Source organism: Eublepharis macularius, chromosome 1, assembly GCF_028583425.1.
Source record: "Eublepharis macularius isolate TG4126 chromosome 1, MPM_Emac_v1.0, whole genome shotgun sequence".
NCBI lineage: Eukaryota > Metazoa > Chordata > Lepidosauria > Squamata > Eublepharidae > Eublepharis > Eublepharis macularius.
In genome coordinates this window covers 53,353,854-53,380,405 of record NC_072790.1, presented here as the reverse complement: position 1 = coordinate 53,380,405, position 26,552 = coordinate 53,353,854, and positions in this window count along the sequence as shown.

The window sequence follows — 26,552 nt, the reverse complement described above, 5'->3', positions numbered from 1 at the left end:
GGGAGCTTTTTCTTGGAAGGGGCTGTTTGCCTGTGACCTGCTTCTCTTTGGATAAGATACTTTCTTGGACTCATGTAATTGCTCTCCTTAATGATCTATGTGGTTGTTATAATGGATGGTATGATTTTCTGTTGACTGAGCCAATATTAAGAATGCTGAATAATTATGTTTTAATAATAAAGGCTTAGAAATGAAAGCAGAGATTCTGTAATAATATTACTTGTGTACAGTACTTGGTAGCTGACCTAAAAGTTATTTGTGGTGTACCTCATGCCAGGAGTTAAATCATTTGATGCAGGAAAGCTAACTAGATGCTTCTGAATTGCATGTTTATATCTGAATCTGGCCTTACCAGAGTCATCTAAAACAAGGATAAGCAATAAAAATCACAGTAAAACAAGCAATAAATTAGTAGTTAAAATAACCAGATGAAAGCAGAAAATATCAGTATAAAACAATAAAATCCGTTTGGAAATAAAGACCAAATTACTACTAGTAATAATTTGTCTTTTAAAAAAATTCAATAGCAACAGTGTAAATGATAGCTTGATAGTTTAGCCTCTGGCAAAGTTTACACCAGATGGCAATGACAGAAACGGAACAAGTGAATCTCAACAGGCAATTAATTCTATCATTCTATCATTAATGCTGGGCCAGGAAGGAATTTTTATCCAGAACAGATTGGCCAGGGGTCCTGGAGGGTTTTTGTTGTTGTTGTTGCTTTCCTCTGGGCATAGAGCAGGGATCACTGAGGGAGGTGTGTGTCGTAGGGAAAGATAGCTGTGAATTTCCTGTGTTGTGCAGGGGGCTGGACTAGATGGTCCTTGGGTCCCTTTCCAGCTCTATGTTTCTATGTTAGTTTATGAACCCCCAACATTACAATGCTGGTTTTTGAACTGAGCCCAGATATTAACTGAAGTTTGATAAAAACTACCCATTGGACACATGAAGGTGCCTTATATTGAGTCATCCCATTGATCTATGTCAGTACTTTGACTGATAGAGGCTCTCAGGGGGTCAGCAAGTCTTCACAGCAAGGGCAGTTTAGGCCACCCCCCCTGCCATTTTGCATCAATTGAAGTTTGCAGACATTCTTCAAAGGCAGCCCTACGTAGTTCCCATCCATCAGCATTACCCTAGAAGAGCTCCCCTGCTTTGCCAAGTCTCATTCTTCAGAGTGGATACAAACACCCAAATGGTTAAGGGACCTGTATTAATTCAGGAATGGGTATGATCCAAGAAACTGAATGTTTGCTTTTGAATGCCTCTTCTGCTGTTTATTTGTGCATCTCTCCAACTGGTTGATCACTTTTCTCAGTTCACATTTCTGTTGCTAACGTGTTCTCAGGGGTCATGCTGATTTGGCCTTTGACCATGGGTCACAGAACATGATGGCCATTATTAAGTGCATCCTATTTGAGGTTCTTGTATATTTTGTTCTTTCATCAGCTTTGTTTAGAAGAATGCAATACATTCTCCAATAAAAGCTGAGAAGGACCTCTGCCTGAACCAAGGCTACTTAATACAACAAAACAACAAAACCACACTGTGCTCTAGATCACGTTTTACAACTGCTTCCTACTTACCGTGACATCAAGACTCAACTGTGGAACTTCACTGCAGCGCCGGTAACGAAGTAATAAAATGAATGAGGGTGCTTTAAGATTATGTACTGACTGTTTTTTCCCTACATGCCCCTTGACCATCACACACACACACACACACACACACCATTGAACTGGATTTCTTCTCAGTCGGGATGAGGAAAATCTATAAAATACTGTAAAGAAGCGGTCTCAAAGAGTTGCATAAGTAAAGGGATAGGGACTATAGACTTTACTACTACGTACTGTCCACTACTGTCAATATAATCCTGCTGGGTAGTTTCTATGTTGTTTACTATGTCAGTATCAGAATTGCTTCTGCTGTTTTTTCTTAAACTCTGTATTGGATTTTGTTATTTTTAAATGTTTCAACTTGCTGTTATATACTCTATTACATTGTGTATTGAAATATTATTGAAATTGACTACTGATTTAGACTGCGTAATCCGTGAGAAAGGCAGATTATAAATTATTTAAATAAATAAATTAAATACTGAATGGGAGCATTTACAAGAATTAATGAGTAGACCTTCTTCCTTCTGAATCTACCCTGCAACTATTTCTGCACCTCTGCATTGTATTAAGTTTAGGAAATGTTTTTTCTTGTAATCTATAGTTTTGGTTAAAGAACCTCACTTTATACTATTTCTACCTCTGCCCTGGGTCCTGTCAAGCTATTCGTACACTGGGAGTTACTTGCTGAAATTTATTTCCCAGGTAAGCAGGAGCCTGATTTGGATCAGGACCACATTGTGCATGGAGAGTAGGCGTAAGCACCCTCTCATGCCATTTTCATTACCTGAAATATGTATCCTGTTGGAGGAACTTATGCATAGCTATCAGTACATGCAAGTTTTCCCAACAGGGAATGTGGCAGCTCCCTGGGCCTGTTTCAGTACAGGAAAACACTACCAGGGAGAATCAAGTCCCTGCTTCTCATTCATCCTCCAAAACAGGTCTCAGTCTACCAGGGAATTTCTGGAAATTATGGAGTGGTGCCTGGGAAGAGCAGAATTTTGGGAGGAGAAGGAACTAATTGGGGATGTGATGCCATAGAGTCCAACCTCTAAAGCTGCCACTTCCTCTAGGGGAACTAATATCAGTACTCTCGAGATCAGTTATAATTCTAGCGCCAGAGCCCGTTGTGTCATAATACAATGGGCTCTACCAGCCAGCCGGCCTGTACCACAGAGTGCCACTGGGCCAGGCTGTCTAGCAGCTGACTGCACTGCAGTGGGCTACGCCACCTGGCGTGGCAGCAGGCTGCTGGCAAGCTCTGCTTCCTCCTTGCCTGTGGATCAGCTGGGCAGGGAGAAGGCAGTGGTTCATCCACTTTCTCACTGCCCACCTGAGTGGCGGGCTCCACCATCCCCCCTTGTCTGTAGATCAGCTGGGCAGGGAGAAGGTGATGGATTTGCCCGCCTTCTCCCTGCCCAACTGAGTGGTGGGTGGGCAGCTCTGCAGCTCCCCCTTGCCCACAGATCAGCTGGGCAGGGAGATAGGCAGGTAGGCCTCTGAGGGCTGCAGAGCCAGGGGAGGCACAGTGCCTGTGCAGCTGTCTCCCCGCCAGCTCCGCAGGCCCTCAGAGGCCTGCCAACAATAACTTTTTATCCCGGTGCAAGTGCACTCTGCAGATTCCTTAGTGCGCCTGTGCCAGGATAAAAAGTGTTTTGTCGATAACACAGTTAGCACTGGAAACAACACATTTTCGAGTGACGAGGGATCACTTATGGCCATTTCAGCCATGTGCCTCCTGGGCAGTCAGCTGCTTCCCTAGGCTCCACTGCTACTGGCCAGGGGAACAGGGGCATGATGCAATGGCTGGTGGCTGGGGACTGGTAATCCTGGCTATAAATACAAACCAGATAGCCAGAAATATAAATAGACATTAACAGGACACTGTATTTTTAGTACCAAATGGTTACAAAACAGAAAACTTGTAGAACTATCAGGGTGGGTATTATTAAATAAAATTTGCAAAAGTGGACATATTTCAGAACTGTAGAATATAGAACATTAATTTCATAACTAAGGTAAAGGTAAAGCTAGTCCCCGGTGCAAGCACTGAGTCATTACTGACCCATGGGGGGGACGTCACATCATGACGTTTTCTTGGCAGACTTTTGTTATGGGGTGGTTTGCCATTGCCTTCCTCAGTCATCTACACTTTACCCCCATGAAACTGGGTGCTCATTTTACTGACCTTGGAAGGCTGAGTCAACCTTGAGCCGGCTACCTGAACACGGCTTCCGCCAGGATCGAATTCAGGTCGTGAGCAGAGCTTGGGCTGCAGTACTGCTGCTTACCACTCTGTGCCACGGGGCTCACTAATTTTTTAATTTTATAACTAAAGCAAAAAAAAATGTCATGTCTCATGAGATTGTATTATGGGTTGAGGCATTGTGGTGGTGGTGTGTGTGTGGGGAGTAGCATTTTACAAGTTACTACTGGGCATGAAAAAAATAATGCTTGGGCCCTGATCAGTGGTGCAATCTTAAATAGACTCACACTCTTCTATTACCTTTGACTTCAACGAGTTTAGCAGGATGAACTCAATTGGGAATTGCACTGTAAATTTATTCTACCGTTGTATACTTCTGAGGCTGTTTTCTAGAACATACGCAGAATGTTTCTGAATTTAGGTCTCTGTATAGTATACTGGCCATTGTCGTCATCATCATCAGCTTTCAGGGATTTGGGGAATTTTGAACCCCTCAGTCTTTCATCTTGGAAATCTGACTTTGTTATGCAAATGGTACCTGTACATCTTTGTTTTACTTAATATATAAATGATATATGATGTATAAATTGTGTAAAAATTGTGGAAAGGGCATCAAAATGCCAGAATAGAAACAAATTAATCAGGAATGCACACAACAATAACAACAACAACAAAATAACAAATAGAAGATACAGAAAGAAATGAAGGAATAAAAAGGCCATATTCCAACAATTCACTCTGACATCAGCGCCTCATTCTCTGCTTGGATTTTATGGAGGCCATCCTGTTATAGGTCTCCTGTGGTCTTCCCTTCTGCTCCCATCTGGTCCCCCTTTGTCAGCCAAAGGTCCCACAAGTGAGGAACCCCAATCACTGGCTTTCTTGCTTATGACTGTGAATTATTCTCAAAAACCAGGCCTATAAATTTGGCTGCACACAATGCAATGTGTGCACGTAATATAACTTTGAACCGAGTGGTTTATATTTGTGCACACTATCATGTCATAAAACACTCATCAGCCTCTTAAATAAAGTCAGAACAATATCTGCCATAATGAAGTATAGTTCCAGTGGGCACCAAATTACATCTTAGATATTTCGTTAGTCATCCTTTATGAAGCAAATGTAAAATTGTAGTGCGGGTACTGACAGACTCTATAATTCAGCTGTCTGGTGCTTTATCACTGCTCTCAGTAGGTCTCTAATGAATAATTCTGTATGCATGTTTCTGACTGATAATCAAACTCAGAACAATTCCTAATTGGGTTTTTCAGGGTGCAGAGAAGTGCCTATATTAGCTTGGCAGATGTCCCAACCAATGTTAAATGAAAAGCACAAACATAACAGATTTCTTTTAATTTTATTCTGTTGGAAAACTGTAAGTGCTTTTTACTCAGTTCTAAGAGTATAAAAAAAGAACAAAGTCGCATAAACGAGCATTGTTGCACAAAGTATTCACAAGGGCCAAGAACAAAAGAAGAGTAGAATTAAATGGAAACATGAAATGGTTGCCACAGGCTTGATTATTTGCTTGTTTACACCGATCTGAATCAGAAATAAAACTACAAGAGTCAGGTTGGTATAAACTAGGAAAGTTCTGGAGGAATTTTGTTTGCTACTGGCCCAGTTAGTTCTATTGCCACCCCAGTCGGAATGAAGAGGCAGACACAGGAGCTGGAACTAAAGGGCCACTTTATTAATATAACATCAACCATTAAATACGGCAAGGGCAAACTAGCGGTACAGGTCAAGCCACGGGGTCACCCCTGGACCACCGCCTTGACCTGTCTGGGCGAGCGCCACAGCCCGGGTAGGAGCCATCCATGCAATGGCTTTTCCCCGGCCAGCCAGGCAAAATGGTTCCCCCCTTCAAGCTCCTAAAGCCTCAGCCGTACAGCATGAGGGAAGGACTTACACATGGGGTTCACTGCAGGCAGTCTCCAGGTGGTGGTAGCCGTCACAAGCATACCATCCACTCCTGGTAGACCCCATTTCCCCACCAATGGGGAATTGCCAAGGGGTGCTCACCGGCCCGCTCCCTATCCCCAAACTCTCTCCTGCCACCGCTGGGGCCAAGCCTCTGCTTAGGCCCAAGTGCCCCACAGGTGGCCTAGTGCCCACCGGAGCCCTTGCCGCTGGTTTATGATGATGTCATTGCCAGTGAACCCTGTCACCTCTGTAGAGGTTGGGAAATCCAGCCCTTATCCTAAGATGAAGTAATTTGACTAGTGAACCCCCACACCTCTGTAGAGGTTGGCAAATTCAGCCTTATGTGGAGGCATGGCAAATAAATGCACAGACCCTTCCCCGCTGCGGGAGCATTGCAGACCAAGCATCAACCCACCAGGCCCCCACTTGCCCACACAAGCCTGTAACAAAAGGGGGAGCATATTGCCCAGTCAGATCACCACCATGCAGTAAAAGACTAAAATGAGGCGGAGGCCGACCTCCCCTCAAACCATCAGACCACTACTTGCCTGTGCGTTGCAAGTCCATGTGAGCCTGAAAGGAAAGGGCCATGCCCTGTGAGCCAAGGTCATTACCCAGGGTGAATGACCGGTACGTGAGGCAGAGGCCGACCTCCCCTCGAACCATCAGGCCACTACTTGCCTGTGCGATGCAAGCCTGTGTGCGCCTGTACAGAAAGGGCTGTGCCCTGTGAGCCAAGGTCAACACTCTCCAGGTGAATGACCAGCACGTGAGGCAGAGGACTATACCTCCCCTCGAGCCATTAGCCCACTCCTTGCCTGGGAGCTGCAAGTCTGTGAGCCTGTAAGGAAAATGGTATGCCCTGCGAGCCACGGTCATCACTCACCAGGTGACTGACCTGGACGTGAGGCAGAGGACCACACCTCCCCTCGAGCCATTAGGCCACTCCTTGCCTGGGCGCTGCAAGTCTGTGAGCCTGTAAGGAAAACGGCACGCCCTGTGAGCCAAGGTCATCACCCACCGGGTGAATAACCAGGATGTGAGGCAGAGGACTGCACCTCCCCCCGAGCCATTAGGCCACTCCTTGCCTGAGCGCTGCAAGTCTGTGAGCCTGTAAGGAAAACGGCACGCCCTGTGAGCCAAGGCCATCACCCACCGGGTGAATGACCAGGACGCGGGGCGTAGGACCGCACCTCCCCTCGCGCCACTCCTTGCCTGGGTGCTGCAACCCTGTGAGCCTGTAAGGAAAATGGTAAGCCCTGTGAGACACAGTCATCACTCACCAAGTGACTGACACTGACGTGAGGTGGAGGACCGCACCTCCCCTCAAGCCATCAGGTCACTCCTTGTCTGGGTGCTGCAAATCTGTATACCTGTAAGGAAAACAGCACACCCTGTGAGTGAAAGTTATCATCCACCAGGTGAATGACCCAGACGTGAGGTGGAAGACCGCACCTCCCCTCGAGCCATCATCTTGCCTGGGTGCTAGAAGTCTGTAAGCCTGTAAGGAAAATGGCAGGCCCAGTGGGAAGAGGTCATTACCCTGCAGGTGAATGACCAGGAGTAAGGTGGAGGACCACACCTCCCCTCGAGCCAACAGACCACTACTTGTCCAGGCACTGCAAGTCTGTGGGATCCAGTAAAGAAAGAGGGGCCAGGCCATGATCTGCCGTAGCCTACACCTCCTCAGGTGCATGACTAGATATGCAGAGGGGAGCAGTTATCTCACCACAGTGGCAGCAGCCTGGCCAACACAGTTCTAGTTGGCCCCGTGACTTGATAACTGCCATTAACAAAACCAAGCTAATTCCCAACTGGCATCCTCTAGGCTCGAATGACTGCCCGAACAACCCATGCTGGGCCAGCAGATGAGGGACTTCACCCTCCTGTGGCAATACACCGCACCCACCAAAAAAGACATGATGAGTAAGACATTCCACAACACCAGCCTCAGCCTAACTCTGAACAATCACTGTTGGCTGGCACCAGACATCCTGCTGAGGTCCATGGCTGTGGCCCTAGAGGCTGCCTCATACAAACTGGGTACTGAGAGAGAGCTGCCAGGCCATGTGGGGTATCACTATCTTCGAAACACCAGCCAGGGGGTGGTGAGGGAGTGTCCTACATGTCAGGGAAGTGGCCACACCCTGTTGCAGGGTCTCCCTTTGCTACCCAAGGGGGACATGGCCCCAGCCCCCCTGGGCCCCATGGCCTTCATGACCACCCTTTGGGTTAGACCCAGTTGCCACTGAGACCTGCCAACTTCACGCCATGCGCCAGAAAGGCAACCCCTGACCACTCCATAAGGGATTAGCCATAGGAAAACTGAGCAGACAATGGAAACAGAGATGTATGAAAGCCGGGTGTTACTTGCTCATTGAGGAAAAGATCTGATTCAGATCAAGGCAAAACCAGAGGCAGGGTGCCCAGTTGGAAGAGCCCAGCCTGTATTAGATTGGCCCCTGAATGAAAACCCCACAGCAAAGAGCCCCAGGCGGGGCTAGGAGGAGGCAAAATGCCAACCCAGAGCTGCCGGAGGCCTTACCAACCGCTGTACGCACCCAGACCTCATGGCCAGTCAAGACTGTGCGTGTAGGGCAAGACTGCCCTGGGAGGTTCCTATGCCAAACAGGCCTTTTGGGGATCATGCTTCTGTCCCATGAGAGGACAGCACTTGAGCTTCTGACCATATAGGCTCAGATGCCTCACCAATGGGTAGGAAGCCCTGGCATGTATAGCCTAAACATGTTAATAATGTCACAAAATTAACAGTTGATTCATATACTGCCCTCCAGGACACACACTGCGCACTGAGAGAGTTTAAAAAGTGTAACTGGGCATAACGTGCCAGGGGTGAGGGGACCAGGCCTGATCAGCAAGGCTGCATGGCAAGACATACCCCAGCCAGGGCCCATGGGCCCACCCTCGTTGCCCACAGGCTCCCTGCTACAGATACCAGCCCAGTTTACTCCACAAACTCGGTACCTGACAGCACATTTGCACGGCAGTCCCACACCCTGTGGTCTGGGATACACTTCCCATGCAAAACAGCATATGCTCCCATTATCTCCTTAACTGGTGGTTGCACTCTACTGTTACCAGCACAAGCTCCAACTATAAATCTCCTTCAGCCATATCAATGTCATCTTCCCCCATCACCTCACAAGAGGCTGTGTGCCAGACTAGTTGCCACCGAGGTCGCTGGACAATCCCCCTCTGCCAGATTGACTTGACTTCATCAATCCACTGCAACCGTCCCAGGACCGGCTTATGGCAGACTAGCGCATCTCAGCTGCCGCCCATCACGGTAATCTTGTCAATCAGCTCTACTGTCTCCTCTGCATGACTGGATTACTGCAGCCTAGGCCAGATCCACTACTGGCTGTCAATTGTGCGAATCTGGTAGAAAGATCAGATCACATCTTAGACTTCTGTGCTCTGCTTGACAGCTTTGCAGGTCTCAGCAAATGCAACAACACAGCATGCCTTTAGGTGGCATGAGTGACATGAATGACAAAACCTAAAAACAACCCTTTAGGCCTACAAAGGCTGCAAAACTGAGCAGGGGAAGGCGGGGCAGCAGGTGGTTTAACTAGCCACGACCCTAGACCTATAGATCCTTGCTAGGCCAGCAGAAATAATATGTGAGGCAATTCACCATTCAGATGACGGCAAGCCTCCTCTCCTGCCCCCACCGGCCTCAGACAAGCCTTCTCTGCTGTTGCTGTAAGTACTGTCTCCAGACAAAGTAGAACAATGGGGTGGGGGAGGTCTAGGCAGGCTGGAGGTCTGCGGGGGCTGGGCCTAACACTGCTTCAGCCCTCCTGACTGATAGACAGTGATAACCCAGTATTTCCTTCATCCCTTTGGCCTCATCATCATCCTCAAAGGTTGAGTCTGCAGGTAGCTGCACAAGCCCCACCAAAATGACTGCTAATGCCAGTAAGTAGGAGGCAAATCAGGCCACACAAATGCCACACTCAAAATGGCTGTTCTTGGAGCTGTGCATGTTGTAGATGCCTTCACAACATGGCTGCACTGCCAGGAAACTAAGGTCACTGGGTGCCACTCTCAAAATGGCTGAACCCAACTGAATAAACTGCAAAATGGCCACTGCTGCCTGAAGGCCTTAGGCCAAGCTATTGCTGCTAGAATTACTCCCTCCAAGTAAGTGTAAATGGCGAGGGAGGGAAAAGCCTAGATGGGAGGAAGGGGGGGCTACCAGCATCCACACTGCTAGGCCAGTAGTAATACAGTATGAATTAATCTATCCATCAGAGGGCTGCAACTCCCCTTCTGGCCTACAGCAAAGCCTATCTATTGCTGCTGCTGCTGAAGTACTCTCTCCCAACAAAGTAAAACAGTGTTGGAGGGAGAGGCGCCTAGGTAGGCCAGAGGCCTGCAAGGGCTGGGCCTCACCCTGCTTTAGCCCTCCTGACTGATAGACAACAGGCCCCCAAATGTAAATAAGAAAAAAGACTCTGCCAAACCAGTGAGCCTGGCGCTGGGCCCTGGCTCTCCTCTTGAAGTCTGAAGGTAGCAAGCATGGGAAATTCACAGCTCTCCAAGGCAGCTACTGCTGCCTAGCCCTGAGGACCTTTAGTAAAACCAGCCTCAGAGGAGCTCGGCTGAGAGAGCTTGAGATGTGCCCTGCTCAGGCCGAGCATGCAGAGCAACTGCCAGCAGGGAGGGTGGAGCCGTCTTCTGAAGGCTTTGTCTCCGCCCCCCCCCCGCCCCCCCCGCTATATCCCCATATGCCTGGGAGATGCCTCTGCCTGCTTCTCCTTCCAAAGTGGCAAAGTACGGTCCCCAGCTCAAGCCACTGTGTGGCAGCCGGGAGTACCGCATTCTGAAACAACCTACATTGATTAAGGAGAGTCACCCAAATTAATTAAACATTTCATCATTAAATTAGGGATTTTATAAACCATCTTGGTAAGTAAACCATTTTGGTAAGTATACTTGAGGTACAGGGACTAGCTAGGATATGTGGAGCTTTCAGAAAATCAATTGTATGAGCAACGTACCATCTAGAGAATGAAAGGCTTCAGCTTAACAGTCTGAGGCACTCCAAGCTTGCTGGCGCCACAGCAATTTTACCTTACCACAACCCCTGCTTCTGTGGATTATTCAAATATTTTGTGTATCATTCCTGTGTTTCCTAACTATGTTACATAATACGGTATCTTTTGCCGTGTGCATGGATCACTGGATTATTATGCGGTATAGAATGAATATTGGGATATTTGACCGAGTGCTACGATCTATTACCTGGAGCCTGCACAAGCTAATATATCTTGTCCTTGTCATGTGGATGTCATGTATATAGGATGAAGGAGTCGCTACATGGCAGCACAATTCATGCCATTTTTTTTTAACGAGAAATTGTGTGAGCAATTGGGTAGTTGTAGGAGGGCACAGCTCATAGGTATGATGGAAGGTAGGGAAACACACCACTCCTTCACCCATGAGAACAAGAGCTCGGATTCTTTTCTAGGAAGTAGCATTAGTATATACGTAGAGTAACTGAATCAACATCATTAGAGTTGTTTCTTCCTGTTTCTAAATGTGCAATAACTAACATTTACGTAAATTGTCACACATTTATTTGTATTAAAATAGATTTATCCTCTGCTGCTGCTAAATGGTTCATCAAATGGTGAATGCTTTTTCTGGAGCGTTTAGGGCCTAATGCATCATGTTACAAAGTAAACAGTCTGTACGTTTTCTTTTTGTATATTAATGAGGGGTTTCTGAATATACGTTTACTGTGGGTTTAAATGTAGGCTCTTATGTGAGAAAGATGAGGTATGGATGGGGGAATGAAGTGTGGGGTGATTAAATGGCAGCTGTAATCTAGTGGGTAGAGTGAACTGTGGTTTTAGCGTGCTGAGAGAAAGTATTCATTCTGTCTAAATCAGGAAAACTGTGTAGAAACTTGGGTCAGTTTGTGTATATCTCAGAGAGAGATTATTAGCAGCAAGAACATCAGCACATTTTTTTGCTTTTTTATTACAAATCAATTGTGATTGTCTGAATTTCAATCAAAAAAAGAGGAATCCGTAAGATCAGAGGAAAGATTTCATGAACTCCTTTAACGAGACAACTAGATTTAATATTTCATTTCTGCATGAAAAGAAATACTTCTTTCCCCTCTCTCTTTTCCTCACAACTATCCTGTGAGATAGGTTAGGCTGAGGGTATGTGACTGGCCCAAAGTCACATAGTAAGCTAAACCTGCAGGTTTTTAAAGAGTCTGGGTTCCCCATACCCATCTCGAGTTCCCTACAGCTACACGGCAGCTTTGGGGAATAAGTGTTAAAAAATAAAGGAGAGCCCAAATGCCCTCTCCGTGGTGAGCAGGCTCCTCCCTCCCCCATAAGCCATTTCCACATGTCAAAATAGCATGGGGAAAGGTTTTTCGCCCTTTTTTCCTGCTCCACTTGGAGTATTCTGTGCACGTGGAGCAATAAAAACAGGGGAAGGGAAAACTCCTGTACTATTTTGACACAGAGAAATGGCTTGGGGGAAGGGGGCAGCCCCTCCTCCCCCTATGGAGGCATTCTGAGGCCATTTGAGCTCTTCTTCTTTTTTTTTAATAGCCATTTACTTTGTAACTGCTATATGGCTGCAGAAACCCAAGTTGGGTCTGGGGAATCCAGATCCAGCTGTTTAAAATCCTGCACATTTAGCTTAACCCTAAGCTTCATGGCTAAGCGTGGTTTTGAACTCTGGTCTCCTCAATCTTAGATGAACACTCTAACAACAACACCTTAATTTCCATATGTCACCTTAATTTCCATATGTGAAGAACCAGCTTTATACCCTCCCCCACCACCCATGTGGGGGACAAACAAAAAAAGCTAAATACAGAAATATTCCCATCTCCTCCATTTCTTTTTCTCTAAAGCAGATTCCAGGATAACAAAATCAACTTGACTTCCATCATTTGAGTCAAGTACCTCTGCATACATCTCCCCCATTAACACACAACCTCTAATATTTAGACAACATGCTTTTGCACACTACAGGAAATACTGCTTCAGTCCAACCACTGAGGCCTTTTGATTTCTTGATGGATCACTAGTTGTGTTAATCTTCCCTTCCTACCACCCTCCAGGCTCCTTCTCTCTGTCAATTGTTTCTTCACACAGACAGTATTATCCACTGAAGGTCCTGTCCCCCTCTTATCTTTACTAAAACAAACAAAACCAGTCCTGTGGTGCCTCCTAAAAACTTACTAAGTTTCTACAAAGACAAACAGGAATGGCTGAATTTGACAGCCCAAGCAACTTCATGATGCTACCTGACATCGGGTGGTGGGTGGGTGGGTGGGTAGGAATTACCCCTGCCAAGAAATGCCGGAGGGGGCTTGAGTTCCACTGCCTCCCTGAAGTTTATACCCATGGAACACCTGAAGCTCTGTGTGAGTGGGAAAAAAGAGTGCTGGCTGTGACCAGAGCCCTTGTGAGGTAAAATTTGAAGGTAACATAAGGAAGACTGGAAATAAAGATCCAAGGCAAGATCTAAGAATGACTACATTGACTTTTTATTAAAAGAGCTCTTTTTATGCCACTGTTTTGTTAATGCACAAAATGATGTTTCAGTTTCTTATATAGGACTGCCAGGTTGCCCACTATGGCACACAACCTCCTGCCTTATTGTTTGTACTGCTGCTGCTCCATGGAGCAGTAGGAACAAAATGGGGAGAGGGAATCAGTATTGGTGACGTTGTCATGCCAATTTCAGTTTTAGAAGCTATATCACATCATTGCTGACACTGATTTTGAAGCCACTGCCCCCATTTTGCTCCCAGAGTTGGTTTGCAACCGTATTCTCGTAGCTGGTTAGAAATGTTTAAAAATATTCTCCTCCCCTCCTTGCTTGCAAGGGGAAGCAAAAACGTACTCCAAGCTGCCACCCCCCTTTTCAGGGAGTTACTTACGTTGTTTTTCATTCTCTTTAAAATCAGGTATATAAACTCTGATTTGCAGGATCTGAGCCCAGTGGCACCTCAGAGACCAAGATTTTAAAGAGTATGAGCTTCTGAGAGTCATAGCTCCCTTCTTCAGATAAAGGGAGGAGTGGAGTGGAGATCCTGGAGCCTTTATATCCCAGCCAAAAGGTCAGAGGGATGTAGCAAGGAAAGGCATCAGGATGCAATTTTATGTATTTTATATAATTTATGTTATTTATAGTGGCTTTCTCACTGAAATTCAAGGTGGATTATATAGTGTAAATCAATACAATAAACAACTGAGATATTAAAAATACAATTGGATATGCACTGCAGAAATATGAAAATAAGCATAAGGATTACAAGGATAGACTTTGCTGAAACCAAATGTAAGCAGTTTGAATTTTGCTTGTGCAACTGTGCAAGTGACAATACAAAATAATTGACAGCTTGGACATTCACTGAGGAAAGTATAATAGTGAAGAACAGTTTGGAGATTGAGGGAAGCAGATGCAATAGGGAATGGTAGCAGAAAATTTTTTAAACGAGCATAAAGTTGAGCACAGAGATTAAATATATCTGAAACAAAGCATAACTAATTTTCATTGCATGTTTAGCAGTGTGGAAACGTGCTAGTAGGCTAATATCTGCATCAGCAGACAGTACCCAATAGTGAAGCATTCAGTCCTTGTCCCTACCACGGCATCTCTCTCAGGTATTTCGTATGGCATAGTCCTGTAATCTGGGTAGAAAGCCCTCCTGAATAATTCATTGTTTCATAGTTTTCGGAAAACCAGGAGAGTAGGGGCTTTCCTGATCACCTCAGGCAGATCATTCCATAAGGTGGGGGCTACCACAGAGAAATCACATATGCAGGCAGCTGTGGATTTTGTCCAGCTGTAGAGTAGTATCTTGTTCAGATGAGAGAAGCTGCTGTGGCTGAACATAGGGGGAAAGACAGTTGCATATATATGAGGTGCTGAGACCAGGAAGAGCTTTGAATGGGATAGTCATGACCAGGGCTTTTTTTCTGGGAAAAGAGGAAAAGAGGAAAAGAGAACTCAGCGGGTTGTCCTCAGAGAAAATGGTCACATGGCTGGTGGCCCCGCCCCTTGATCTCCAGACAGAGGGGAGTTTAGATTGCCCTCCGCGCCGCTGATCTAAATCTAAACTCCCCTCTGTCTGGAGATCAGAGGGCGGGGCCACCAGCCATGTGACCATTTTTAAGAGGTTCCGGAACTCTGTTCCACTGTGTTCCTGATGAACAAAAGCCCCGGTCATTACTTTGAATTACACCCAGTAAGTGATGGGAAGCCAATGTAGTGCTGCAGAATGGGAGTGATATGCATGCTACATCTAGTGCCTGAGAGTAAACAAGCTGCAGAGTTCTGCACCAAATGAAGTCCTCGAGTTAACTTTGAGGGGAGACCAATGTAGAGTTCATTACAGTAGTCTAGTTTTGATGTTACATTTGGCTAAACCAAATGGGATACAATTTTTCTACTGCTAAGTGTTTTTCATGAGAAAATGGTTTGAACAGCCAGCTCAAGCATTGCATAGTATGAAAACAAAGAACCCCCTCCCCCATTATTTCATCCATATATTGGGCCTTCTCATAAGAACTCTTCGGAGCTCCAAGCAGTATTAGCTCCTGATCCTATGTTCCTCACAAGAAGCCTGTATTTGAGCAGAAGACATTGGTTTCCATATGTAGGCCTATGTTCAAGATTTCAGATATCCTAAAGCAAATTCTAACAGTTGGTATCAACCTCCTGCTATTTTCCTCAAGGGTAGCCATTTTGACATGCATGCAGGATGGGTAAGGAATAGAGATGGGCACGGACAGTAATACAAACAAAAAAAAGGCCACGAACAGCCCAATCTGCTGTTCGTGAACAAGTTGTTCCTGACGCCCCATTCCAAATAAACAGGTGCAAGCCTCGTTCCTTGCTTTTCATTACTGTTTGAGGAAAACAACGGGCAACCCCGGTAACTGCAAACAGGAAAACAACGAGACCAGGGAATCACAAGGATATGTAAAGTTAATCTTAATAGTTCAAAGTGCAAACGTGCAAAATAGTGTCAAATTTGAATAAATACAGTACAAAATTACAGAGTCCATCAATGACCAATTCATACAGTACAAGATAAATATCTACAGTCCATAACATTCGTTAGACAATTGTAAAGTGCAAAAATGCTATCAATGAAAAGCCGCCAGTGGGTGGATGACGGTGCAAGATGTTATCTCTTAACAGTCCATGGAATGAGTATACAAATGCGTAGAAAATCGCCGACGGGAATGTGCAGGCAATTTTTCAATAACCCGTTTCGTGAGTACAAACTCACTTCATCCTGGGTGTACAGCAATTAGGACTGGGCACAAAGTGCAACATATTATTCAAAAGCACCCTCTCCTACGGCTCACAAGACGGTGGTGTGGACGGACCAATGTCTAATTGATAATAGAGCATCCTTTTCAATTAGACATTGGTCCGTCCACACCACCGTCTTGTGAGCCGTAGGAGAGGGTGCTTTTGAATAATATGTTGCACTTTGTGCCCAGTCCTAATTGCTGTACGCCCAGGATGAAGTGAGTTTGTACTCACGAAACGGGTTATTGAAAAATTGCCTGCACATTCCCGTCGGCGATTTTCTACGCATTTGTATACTCATTCCATGGACTGTTAAGAGATAACATCTTGCACCGTCATCCACCCACTGGCGGCTTTTCATTGATAGCATTTTTGCACTTTACAATTGTCTAACGAATGTTATGGACTGTAGATATTTATCTTGTACTGTATGAATTGGTCATTGATGGACTCTGTAATTTTGTACTGTATTTATTCAAATTTGACACTATTTTGCACGTTTGCACTTTGAACTATTAAGATTAACTTTACATATCCTTGTGATTCCCTGGTCTCGTTGTTTTCATTACTGTTTGTCAAGCCAGCTCTGCCAAAGATCTATGTCATCACAAGAAAGCAACCGTTCTATTAGCCAAAAAGAGAATGAGGAAACAGGTATTACCAAAACAAATGGGTACCCCTGAAGGGTATGTGCTCCCTTAAAAGTAGCCACGAGGAGATGATAATTTGTGGCTAATAAACACATGCAGGGATCAAGGGGAATCATGCTTATTTGTCATGATGAGCTTCCCAACACATTGATTGAGTCTTCTGTGTGCAGAGCTTAAGTGCCTCCAAGCTGAACACAAGTAGAGTCTTTCCTACTTGCAAATCAGGAAAACTTTACCTTGCAAAAATTTTGTGAAGATCAAATTACGAGTTTCCCTTGTCTAGTTTATCTTTCACAGCTCCTTAGGATCCCATAGAATAAATTCCTTCCACTATCTTGTGGTTTGCATGGCTAGTAGAGATTTGAATCTCAATTGAACGCTGGATCAGCCATGTGATACTGCCTCTATTATTTGACTGCCCTGTGCGTTGTTCTAATCTATTCTTAAAAGAAAGAACCTTTAGGTCGGTGTACAGTGAAATAAATATATATCGTGGTGTAAATGAAACAAGAGCTGCAAAATGGTTTTGCTTGCTCTTCCCTCCTTCCCCCTTTCCCCCCTCTTTCACGTAGGCTTTGATAACTCATTTGCATTACACTTGATAATAGCCACTTTATCTACTGCCAATGAAAGCCATAAAGTTAGTGTCAGAGGAGATGCCATCTCTAAAATCTTTAATGACTGATTTCCGCTTGTGCAATAAAAGGTATCAACATATCTACTCACTCCAAGTGGTATCCAGGTCAGGCACTAGGCTTTAAAACAACACTTTAAAGTTGAGGGTACAGGAACAGATACCCAAAGTACCTCTCCCATTATATATTGTTGCTCAGGCTCACTGATGGCAGAAATCATCGTTTATTCTTACTAGTGAAAGACCCAAAGCACCGATCTCTATGAGAGTTCTCTAATTAAAATGCTAACAACTTGGTTGGAATTGGTTCAATTAGGAGACAAGCATATTATAAGTTCCCACAGAACAAAGATTCAGCGTAAAACGTTTCAAGTAAGGAACCAATAAAATTTCTACTTCAAAAAACAAAACAAACCTAAGAATTAATAGAGTGCAGATAAATGACCCCTTTGTAAATTCAGTGCTTTCCTGTATACATTGTGACTAATTGACAACTATGTAGATTTCCTTATTTTTTTATTTTTTTGAGTAGTGGAGGGGAATAAAAGGATTCAAGTTGGCTCGGGTCCCATTACCACAACGTTGCTGGAGCTCAGCCATCTGTCACAGCTGCTGCTTGCTTTAACTGCCACTCTAATTGACAATGAACCCAGAGACCTGCAATAATTGTGGCTGCTCTGTGACTTCAGCAGGTAATGCCTCTCTTTTTGCATCTATCAAGCCCCATCTGTGCCCCAACTCTGCCTTTCTCCCAAGACGCTAAGTCCCATCAGTGTTATCTCTTATTTTTGACTGGGAGAGATGGTTTCATTGGGGAGACTTTAGGAAAGGAAACCCCAGGGGAAGCAGAACCCATGGTACAAGCCAAGCAGCTCCCAAACATGTTGTCCAATTCTAATCCCTGTTTGTCTAACAGACTGTATTTTTATCAACTGCTGAGTCACTGGAAAGCTCTTTCAAATGATATCTGTTTCCAACACCAGTCTCGGTCTCTCTTGTAAATGATTCCATTCTGTAATCATCTACAATCAATTGCCCTTGCTGTTACCTTAAGATAAGAACTATGTACACATTAAAAATGTTAAGATGCAAAATAAAATAATAATGAGATCAATAGGAGAGCTTTTGCAGTGGGGAGTTCAGGCACTTTGAGTCCTAAAGCAGGAGGTCCAGGATAACATGGGGGGGGGGGGGAGGGAGAGAGAGAGAGAGAGAAAATAAGCTGCATTCGTGATTTTATTTATTTTCAATTTCTCTACCTTGGGATGAATTTGAAATCTTCAAACATTCAAATGCGTGAGCTATAAAGATGGCATTTCCCCATAATGAGACATAATTCTCTAAGTTCTTAAGTTCATTCTTCACTGTCATGATACTTCCTATCATTCTTTGCATGAGAGTAATGGTGTTCCCCGTCCTTCAGGACTGGGTTCCTGCTTGCTATGACCAGTAAGCAAGCCACACCCAGAAAAATCCCCAAGAGTCAGATAATGTGCCCCCTGGTCCACATTGACTTCTTGGTGCAAGGGGGCTTCCTTGGCTGGTATCCCTGCAATTCCATTCTTTGGAAAATAGATTTTTTTTTAAGGAAAATAGATTTTTTTATTTTTACAAGCCTTTCTACATACAAAACATATTTACAGTTAAAAACTGAAAGATCATATGGTTACAGATGGTTACAGAGTCAACACAGTTATTAATATCAAAAAACCTTAATTACATTTGCAAGACATTTTAGAAACCTTTTGGAACTTGAACATTAACATCAGTAACATTGGAAGAAATTTGCATTAACATTAGAAGACATTTACAAAAGCATTAGAAGAACCCAATTATATAAACATAATAAACACTATAAACCCTATTAAACCACTATAAACATTACAAAGCAACACCTCTCAAGGGACAGGAGGATTGACCTCCCTATATCCCTGCCACCTGCTCAGTCACACTTTATTCTTGGACCCCGTTTCTTCCCACGTCTGTATTTTGTCTAAGTATGAGGTGACATACCGTGTCCAAAAGGGGTACCTTTTTCTTTGCATATATTTTCTTTTGTTTGTTTCTCATAATGCTGCTTATAAAGACAAGGTTCACTAGGTGAACCATAGGCCAGGGAACCTTAAAGAGACTCTAGGAAGTCCAGTACCCTTCCTGTCCCCATCTCTCCCTGGGTTCCCGTATTCCTCAGGTTCTAGTCTAGAAGTGATTGTATCCCACATTTAAAAATGAGGAACGGCCACTTCAACGCCCTGGCCACCCCCGCCTATTCCCTTTTTACAGCCATGCATTCCTTTAGGGCATGGGGGATACTTTTGTGGGTGTCTTGAATCTGGCTTTTACAAGTTACCCTTGGGTACTGCTGTTGGTCTCTGTGGGCTCCGATGGTAGTGGCCCCCATCTGGAGGATTTGATGGTACACCCTCTACCTTACATCTCTCAAAGCGTAGGGAACAGACCTGTCAGTAAACATTGGGATGGGAAATTCTTGATACCTGAGGTAGGAAGACAACATGGTTTTGAGGCACCTCCCCTTATCATAGGGAGTCAGCTTACTTCTCTGCAAGGTGGCCCAACACAAGCGCCCTGTGGAACCCTGACTCTCGGGTCTGTCCTCTCTGCCTCCAAAACCTTGATACAATGGTCTTATAGCCCTTGTGCCACCCACCCCCCTCATAAAGTCTGGCAGCCCTCGCTTTACTACCAGGGTCAAACGCTTCAGGAAAGAATCCTCCACTCGCCATTCCTGAGCCCATCTAGTTCCATTCTTTGGGGTCAGTCCTGGATTGTGGCATACAAGATGAACCCTGAACTGCCATTCCTCACATCAACTAGTTAAGTCTCACTGTGGATTTTCTGCAAGAAATATTACCTGTTTGGGAGTCAAATCTATATTATTTTCCTCCCCTTGGGACCATTATTTTCATTGGAAAATCTAATATGGGTATGGGGGATCTGTTTATAAAGATAATGGCACCATATTTACACAGAATACAGTCCTCCCTCTAACCTAAAGACCCCTAAGTTTCAAGCAGAATGGACAAAGGCCGGGATTTTACAGACCCCCCCCCCCAGAATAGGTCCCTCTCTGTGCAGCTGCACTTCTCTCTTTGCTGATTCATAAAATGGCTGCAGCCTAGCAAACGAGTTCCAGACAGGCATTCATCTGCATTCATTTCATATCCTTCTCTTACACTGACTGACTGACAATTTAAAAAAAATTACCTTTCTGCTGAAAACTCTCCATTTGCCATGCTTCCTTGTTGTGGTTTGTTTGTTTAACAATATAAGGAAGGAGATGAACAGCTTTTCCATCATTCCCTATGGGGGACTTTGGGGGCTGGGGAGGCTGTTATTCAACCAAATGATATAAAACTGCATGGGAGTGACTACTGCCTTCCACTAAAGATCACTGAAGTTTCAAGTGAATTTGAGCAAGACTTCCAATTCTATGGCCGCTTTCTACTTTCAGAGGGAAATCCCCCCAAAAGAGGTGGAAAAGAGAAGGCAGCTCTCTTCAGCTTGTAATTGGCTGGGAATGTTCTGTGCTCCTCCCTTGCAAAGATCCAAGTGGAGGGGATAAATGCCATTGTCCAGGAAATCAGTAGAATCAAAGAAAAACACATGCTTATGTTGCATGCCTGGTAAGCACTGAAACTGAAAAAAAAAAGATTTTTTTGTCAGGGAAGGGGTTTGATAATTCCGTGGCATCTTGGATTTGTGTTTCTGTTCCAGAAAATCAAGGTAATGATTTGAAACAGCAAGTTCGGTGTATATTTTCAGATTGGAAATTTCGTTATACAAACCTGTAACAGAGACTATATCAAAGGGAAGTGATTTTTTCCATACAGTGTGTGTGAGGAGAGCCTAGTGCTATATAAAACAAAGAAGCTTCTTATCAGATAACCAGTGTAGCCTAGTCTGTTTTCTTTTTATACTGTTAAATGATGTACAGGTTGAAGTAATTTCATTAATAGAAAGAAATGGCCTGGTTATACAAGCTTTGGTCCCATCAAGACTTGCTTACTGGCCTTTGAAGATCCTTGAAAATTTCAATTGACTCAAAATGCTTCGGTATGGATATTGTCATGGGTAACCAGTAGTAAGTAGGGTACCCTGGCATTAAGAGAACAGCTTGTTCTGGGCACAGTTCGGTTTTGATCTTTAAAACACTACATAATCTGGGCCCAGAATATCTGAAGACTGTCTCCTCATATATACACCGGCCATTCTTTACATTCTTCTGTGAAGACTATCCTTTGGGTTGTCCCACTTCCTGAGGTGGGGCAAGCAGTGACCATAGCAAGAGGCTTCTCTGGGGAAGCACATTTATGGAACTCTCACCACCATGATGTTTATATAATGTCTTCCCTGATTGTATTTAGGAACCATGTATAGGCCTACTGTTTTGTTCAACCTTTGCTTGTTTTTTCTTTTAATGTAATGTTTTCCATCTCTGGATGTTCAATGTCCCTCATAGTGTCTTTTTGTCTGTAATTGCTGCTCTGTGCCTCGGTTTTTAAGATTGATGTGCTGCTATGTACTTTAACTGTTATTTTGGGGGAGGGGAAATGCAATTGATTCTTCAAATGAGAATAGTGAAATACTTCTTAATATGTGGTAAACTGAAAGTTGTGTGTGTGTGTGTAATAATGTGTTATGTACAGAGGTGGGCATGGACCAGGAAAATGCCACAGACCACTGACCCATGGTCTGTCAATTTTCATGGACCATGAACTTTTCATGGACCTGTTCATTGGTCTGTGGTCCATCACTTCTGAGGGCCCTAGGACTGTCCCCTTCGCACTTAGAGATGCCAAACTTACAGCAAGGCTTCAGCAGGCTCTCCTCCAGCCACCCTCCAAGTTTGGCCATGATTGCGTTTTGGAGGTCCAAGTTACAGACCCCCAAATGGCCACCCCCAGGAAACTTCCAGTAGATACTAGGAGTCACAAATGCCAATTGACTTGCATTGGCTTGCAGCATCAAAAAGTTGCAACAAAGCAAAATCAAACAGAAAAAGGTGGAGGAAGAGCCCCCTCACTCACTACACATACACCTTCCCAGCCGTTCCCTGGGGAATTAATTTTTCCTCCTTGCTCGCATAGAGCAGGATGGGAGCTTTCTGGTTGGCAGGCAGAACTGCTTATCAAGGTTTTGAGGTGTTCAGAGATTGGTGTTCCCATGGCTGCAGAATGTCCAGCCCTCTGTTGCTTAGGGAATTAATTCTTCCTCCTTGCTTGCATAGAGCAGAATGGGAGCTCTCTGGCAGAGCTGCCTATTAAGTTTTTAAGGGCTGCAGAAAGTATGCGGATGTCCCCACCGTTGCCTAGGGAATTGATAGATTGGAGCCAGGATGTCTGGACTAATGGACCGTGGACTGACGGACTGGCCCAAATGGAACAAAGTTCATGAAAAAGGTGAGTCCCACTGCAACACTGGGTGTTGCATGTGGAGGTAAACACATGCAGGTGTGTCACACTGGGTCAGCATTGTTTACTCTGATTGGCAGCAGCTGTCTAGGATCTCAGGTTGAGGTCTTCCACATTACCTATTACCTGTTCCCTTTAGCTGGCCCCTTTAGCTGGGGCCATCTGTATGCAAAGAAGCAACAGTGCCTTGTGAGGAGTTTTATTAGACTCACCCCACAAGAAAAATTGGTTAGATTTTCCACTGGCAAATATTTATTGTCTTAGTTAAATAAATATTTAAGTGAAAGCAAATCCTCCAAATTATGCTTTCTGTTAGGTTCAAAGGATTCAGAGGGACACTGAATATCAAACTATACAAGAGTGATTGCAGAAAAAAAGGCAGAATTCCACTTGCAAATTGCAGTGTTCTTTGCCCAAGGATTAACTTTTTTAAAAACACCAAAGCAATTTTGAATCTCAGATGAGCCTGCCATCCAAATGCCAGCTCTAATTTGAGACCAGGATCTCAATAGGATTAGCAGAAAATCTCAATAATATTGATTTAGAAATCTAAACACGGCCCTGTGAAAGAGAAACTTCAAAAGGTCAAATGCAATGACACAATTATTATTATCATTTCAAACTCATTCATGGAAATTATGTAAGTATTCAGTTTTTGTGTAACCGAAGACCTTTTCATGATATTTGGACTGTGTATGTATTCCATATAATTTGCAACATCATGGTGGCCCTTGCCATGCAATCCTGAGAAGAATTACATCTTTCTAAATCCATCAAAAATTAATAAGTCTAGGAGGGTGATCACCTATCAGGGAGACAGTGACCCTACTGCTTAATTCACTCATTGTCTGTTCTTCTTTTATAAAATGGTTCAGTGATTTTGCTGGTGATACAAGCAGAACAACATATTAGTTTTATCAGGCACATGTGGATAATAAAACCAGTTAGGTATGCACACATCTGAGGGTTCTACTTTAATTTCTGACTTTTGATATATACAAAGTCTACTAGTGATGGGGGAAGATTACTATCTGTACTAAGTAGATTCAGTGATCAGTATCTTAAGAACACTTAATGCCTTTCCGGCATTCAGAATACAGCTTTGAATGCAATTAGAATAATGTAAATAGGCATGCAGTCACATTTCCGTGGTCAAAGCAATTTGATGCTATCTTTTTTACACAGACTTAAGGGAACTCCCAGTGTTTGCAAGCCAATCCAAAGGAAATCATTTAAATGGAAACACATTTTTTACTCCAAAGGCATTGCAGATAGTTTCACAGGAAGAAATAAAAACTATTAAAATTCAGTTCACCAGTAATAATTACTCATAGAAGAGTGTAAAGGAAAGAAATGGAGAACATTTTGAGCCAGTAAACAAAGAGGTAGGGAAAAGGTGGGCTAAGGATTCTAATTATTACATTTTTTATCCTGTCCTTCATCCAGGCGTTCAAGACAGTGCTCATCATTTTGTCTTTAAAAAGGTATATTCAGTTGTGAGGTAGGCTAGGCTGAGAGGAATAGTTAGAACCAAGGCCACTCAGTGAACATCATCTCTCCCTTACAACACTGAGTATCCCTGAATCCAGGTCTCCTCAGTCCAAGTGTGGCACTTTAGTCATTACCCTACTCTGTGTTCACGAACTGTGCCTCAAGAAAGCATTACACAGCTATATGACAGATTTTAGTTCTCCAAATATATGTATACTGAAGGGTCAGAAGCAAACTTCGATGAGGCTGAGATTTTATCCTGACATATCATTTGAACTTAAGGGAATATTTAGAGTAATGAAATGTGATGCTTTGGCAGAATATTGTTTATGAATCTGTAAGCCAGCAAAGGTCACTCATTTGGGCAAGTGATCTCCCAGTTCATGTATGCAAGCGTACCACTCCTTTCAGTACAGTGTAGTGCTCCCATCCCCCTTCCTCCTTGATAACATATTGTGTCTGAAAACAGGGAGACTGATAAGAAAGTAGGACTTTTAACCCAGGAACATAACAAAGTTCTGGAGGAAGTTGCTTAAATCACTAAGCTGCCCCCAAAACAGAAGAGAAGCAGGGATAGGAAATGTTACTGCAATTGGTTGGCACTTACAGAGGCAAATTATTCAGATAAGGGAACCTTTTGGACTAGTCTAAAGTAGATAAAAGGATGTTAGCTGAGGCTCATATAGCTGAAAACAATACTGAGGCTTGTTGGACAACATCAGAAGAGGCAGTAGACTAGCCAGAGAATAAAGCAGTACAAATGTGGATGTTATTGGAAGAGACAAGATAAGTGGAGGGTTATCACTCGGGCTTAAAATGGATGAAGTGAACTTGGAGATGAGTGGAGAGTGTGATACAACATCTCTTGCAGGCACTAAAGAAAGCCAAGGAGTAGTTATATAGCACGTCCCATGTCTATAGGCAAAGTCCAGAAAAAATCTCTTTTAACACCAAAATATGTACATAGATAAAACCTGTGTTTCCTCTGAGGGGAAAAGAGCATAGAAATGTCAAAGGCTGTTACAGTTTAGATAGATAATTCCTCCTAAAAAGGGGTAAAGACTTTGGGATGCTAATTACCAGATACTGGTGTACCCACGAAAGAATTTTGGAGTTTATGGATTCCAGTAAAACATAGCAGCATATCAAGCAAAAGGTACTACCTTGTGATATGGATGAAGTTGCAGATGTTGAATGTAATAGAAAGTCTGTGATATACCCCAAAGTTAGGGAAACTAATGTTTTTTTCCTGAGTCTACTGCCAATCCCAGTGATGGACCCACGACACTGAAAGATGCAATTAGGAAAAAAGTCTATTTTGAATTCATTGGGGTTGAGGTATTAAATAGGGGTGTGCACTGAGATTATTTCCATTTCAGTTTCAAACCCAAGGTTTCTGAATGAACTCCATTTCATTATTGATTTCTTGCGGGTGGGTCATTGCTAGTTCGGATTCAGTCCATTCGCTTTTTTTCATTATCATGAGTTTCAGCACTGTTCTTTGCAATGAGAACTTCGGGGCTCTTTGGGGAACAGTTTTTGAAGTTAAAGGCACCAAAATCACCCAGAACATTGTCTTCCCTCTAAACTATCGACCACCAACTTTGAGCATGCACAGCAATGGGGTTTGGTGTTGAGAGCCCCCAAAGAGCACTTAGGGAAATCAACTGTTGGCGGTGCGCAGACACACTGTTCCTTTTGTAGGAGGGGGTTGGCAAGACAAGACTCTGGGGCAGTTACTTTTGCTTTTAACCAAAACATGCATCAACCATTAGTCCTCCTTCCCCCTAAACCTTCAATCCACCAAGTTGTTCCTCAAGTACACTACACACAAACACATACGCACACACACCCCAGACCTCGAAGAAGGAGAGTGTCGACAGTCACACGCTTTGGTGGGAAATTGGCTGGCAAATTGGTAGTGGGGAGGTGGCAGGGCGGTGTCCAAGCAGAAGAGCGCTTCAACCAGTGCAGTGCAGCAACACTAAAAAAAAAACCCTGCATCATGTTCACTTTTTTTCCCTATAGTTCCAATAAATTATCTTTGCATCCTGCTGTTGCTTGTTGCTGCCATGTTTCCTTGTGCTTTGGAGCTTCATTCCCACAATGAGGGGTGGATCCAAATCCTTTCTTTTGATTCTCAGCATTCTGCTACAAAATGGGGTGTTCTCATATCAATCGCCACCAACCTTCGGCATCACCCAACTGCAGGCAGACAGGCAGAATGATTGTCTGCTCCTGCCCCAAGAGACGTATATT